Source organism: Staurois parvus, unplaced genomic scaffold, assembly GCF_062004578.1.
Source record: "Staurois parvus isolate SC_StPar_1 unplaced genomic scaffold, SC_StPar_1.0 ptg001302l, whole genome shotgun sequence".
NCBI lineage: Eukaryota > Metazoa > Chordata > Amphibia > Anura > Ranidae > Staurois > Staurois parvus.
Genome location: NW_028319098.1, coordinates 9,278,926 through 9,283,070, shown reverse-complemented (window position 1 = coordinate 9,283,070; position 4,145 = coordinate 9,278,926).

The following is a 4,145-nucleotide window of genomic DNA, read 5'->3' as shown; positions in this document are numbered from 1 at the left end:
TTTATTGTATATAATTAATATTTCAAAAATGTGTTCTACTGTATTTATCAGAATATACCTGAAAGGATGTCTGAAAATATTTATCAGTTGGTTTGATGAAAATTACAAAATCTTCTAATACATGTTTTTCTCAAAAAATGTTTACATGTATAGCAGTTTCCATGGACAAAAAAATTACCCGAATCTCAGCTAACAAACACAGATGTGGAACAGAAGACCTTTATAACGGATGGATGTCCTAAAATGGAAAAGATAGTCTGGAATCCAAATCACGACTGGTTTTCATGGTGTAAACCATTAGCAACTTTCATGTCCACCCTCTGATTACATGGAGAAAAGTTTTTCCCCTGCATTTAAATGTAGTTCTTTGCTTAACATAACAGTTCCCATTGGCCATTTTCCAATCTGCTCACCATGCTCATTGCTTCTGAGTGTTTTTTAGGGATTGTGTCAATGGACTTTGGGCTTCTGAGATACATAACTCACAGGTGCATGTGACATGCAGCTGGCCTGCTTCTTACTTGCATTTGACCCTCTTCAAGCAGGCTTTGCATTCTCATAGACTTGTATTAGTATGCAAAACCCATCTTAACAAAGTGAACAAAAGTCTGTTGACACAAGCCTTTACTTCATCTGTGGGGTGGACTCTACTAAACTCTAGACAGGCCCTCAGGGGGGTTACCTTAATTCGGTAGGACGTTAAAGCTGAAGTTTAGTATCTTTTCTTTTTTTTTTTATTGCTATACTGCACCAGGGACAAAACTAATCTCTGATGAATGGTGGCCAACCTCCTTCTGGCTTTTTCTTATTATAGAAATCCTTCACTGATGTTAGATCCTCCTCACAGCTCTGAACTTCTGGCACTACATGAGTTAGGAGGAGCCGATGAGGCTGTGGAACTCTCTTGACACCTGCTTTCTCATTCTTCCTCCTCCTCAATGAAGAAAACTCTGTGTATTTTCACCAAGTGCAATATGTTTCATGAGTGGGGGGTGGGGAGGGGGGGGGATTCTGTCATTCATCCACCTTTCCCACATTAAGAAAATGTGTTGCATTCTGTGAAAACAATACATGGAGTTTTCTTACTTGAGGAGGTTGGAGGAAGGGAACGTGTCGGAGTGTCGGGGGGCTTTCCCAGCAGCAGTGGTTACATGCAGAAAGCAGGTTGTAGGGCACGCTTCATTAGAGGAAGTAATGTTCCTGGAGCACTATACCTAAAAGAAATGTTACTAAACTTCAGCTATAAGGTAGAGTGAAAAGTATCAGTCACTGTAGTGCACCTGAACTTGGTACTCTGTGGAACACAGTCAGTCCTTCCTCTTACCTCTTCTGGGTAGTCATCCAGCCCAGCTGTGTTAGGTGATTGTATTGCACAGCTTAATTTCTCTGTGCAGCACTTACTTCATCCCCTTGCACATAAGCTTTTTTTTTTTTAAAGTGCCACTGGACACAAGAGACACACCACTGCTCTTTCTTCAAACTTTATTATACCTATAACAGAATTGGGCCATGGAACAGAACTTCTTTTCAACATGATCCCTCTAGATATGATTAGTTGTTGGTGCAAACACTACAATAAACACTCCAATATAATAATAATAATAGTTATTATTATTATACAGGATTGATATAGCACCAACAGTTTGCACAGCACTTTACAATGTCAGGGCAGACAGTATAGGTACAATACAATTCAATGCAGGAGGAATCAGAGAGCACTGTTTTTAGAGCCAATATAGCATCTTCTTCAAACAGAGACAATAGGCCCACTATGTGAGTTCTGTTTGGAGTTCCCCTTCCCTGAACTGCTTCTTGAGTCTTTGCACTCTACCCTCTAGTCCAGTGGTCTCCAAACTGCGGTTCTGGGGCCGGATGTGGCCCTTTGCTTGCCTTTATCCAGCTCTTAGGGCACTGTACCTTACTGATACAACACTATTCCCCTCACTGACACCAACAATGTGGCACTATGCCTCCCATTGACACCAACAATGGGGTACTATTCCTCCCACTGACATCAACGATTGGGCATTATTCCTTCCACTGAAACCAGCTATGGAGTACTATTCCTCCCACTACCAATGAGGGTATAGTTTTCCTCCCACTGATATCAATAATGGGGCACTATTCCTCCCACTGACAACAATGATAGGGCACTATTCCTCCCACTGACACCCATGATGGGGCACTATTCTTCCCACTGACACCAACAATGGGGATACTATTTCTCCCACTGACACTAATGTCTGGCCCTCCTAAAGGCTGAAATACAAACTGTATGTAAACTGAACCTTTGCTTAGAATGTTTGGAGAACCCTGCTCCAGTCCATTGGTCCTACCATGATTCCCAGGGATTTACTCATACATCAACATTATATATTTTCAGCACCCAGACAAGCTGGTATTGTGTCATACACTTGGTAATGTTACACAATGAGAAAATACAGGAGTTTCTCAATATATTTGTGGTTTCAACCTTTAAAAACCAAAAGCATTTTATAAAAAATGTGTTATTGAAGACACTTGTTTTTAAAAAACCAATGTGTATTGTAGGGCTCATAAATGCATTGCAGCATAAAAGTATGTATCTTCTGTGGCTTTGGAATTATCTGAAATACATTTGAAATGCCGAACCCTTGTACTTGAGACCTTGAGGCTGGCTGCACATCTCTGTGTTGTGATCATAAATTGTGCGTTTTACTTTTCATGATTATAACACTAGAAGGTGTGTTGGGATGCCACTTCAATGCACCTTCCAACTGACTCCCAACACGTATGATGCAGCACACCAAAATGTGCAGATTGGAAAAAGAGTCTGTATATTGTAGTGCAGTGCATTTCAAAACTATGCATTGATTTTGGTGCATTGGCAGCACATCAAAAATGAATGCAACACACTGCACATCTGTTAAAGCTGAGCTCTGGGGTTTTTGTTATAAATACCATTGCAGTGCATCCCCACCCTCCGCGCTGAAAGGGTTAAATGCTCATCAAGTCTAGGGAAGGAGGAATAAGCTATACACTAAAGGTGTAACTAGAACCTTCAGGGCCCTGGTGCAAGAAACAATGAAGGGTCCCCTTGACCTCTAGCCTCGGGGCCCTTCCCACTGATCCAGGAGTCCTTTATTCTCATTGCAGTGGCCTTTATTATGGTCCTGCAGCGGGACCCCTTCCTGCCATCTTGGGTAGGGTTGCCACCTTTACTTCAAGCCAAACCCGAAGACTGTAGTTGCGCACAGCAATTTTTTTTTGTACTATTCATGTATATTTGTGATTAAATAATTCTAATTATATTGGATAAAAGTCCCCTCTTACATCAGAATCCTCAGAGTTCCCTCTTTACATCTGAATCCACAGAGTTCCGCTTTACATCTGAATTCACAGAGTTTCCTCTTTACATTTGAATCCATAGTTCTGCTTTACATCTAAAGATGTAGTTTCCCACTTACATCTGAATCCACAGAGTTTCCTCTTTACATGTGAATCCATAGTTCTGCTTTACTTCTAAATATGTAGTTTCCCATTTACATCTGAATCCACAGAGTTTCCTCTTTACATGTGAATCCATAGTTCTGCTTTACATCTAAATATGTAGTTTCCCATTTACATCTGAATCCGCAGAATTCTCATTTACATCTGAACTTGCAGAGTTCCCCTTTACATCTGAATCCACAGAGTTCCCCAGACATGTGCCTGTATCCGATTTGATCAGATTCAACCAGCTGAAAACAGATGGAAGAGAACCCATTCTCCATCCATCTAGCGGTTCAGATCCGATGTCAGACGGATGTAAATGGACAGGTGATCCGTTTACATTCGACCATCTCATAGAGAACAGCGGGTTGTGTCCATGTCTGCTCTGAATGGATCCGCTTGGCGAAGTCTGCCAATATGAAAGAGCCCTAAGTGGGAACGCTGTGAACTGTAATGGAAAAGGGAGCTCTGATGTAAGGGGTGTTCTGGAAACCCTGATGTAAGGGGGTCTCTGCTCACCAAAGCCCCCACTTACATCCACAGGGCACCCCTTACATCTGAGTCGTTTTTTTCATTTCAGTCCACTGAGCTCCCCCTTAAATTAGTGTACTGAGGCAGGAGAGAAAAGGGAGAGAGGGGGGACACTTCACTCACCATGGATGGTGAGCTCACTC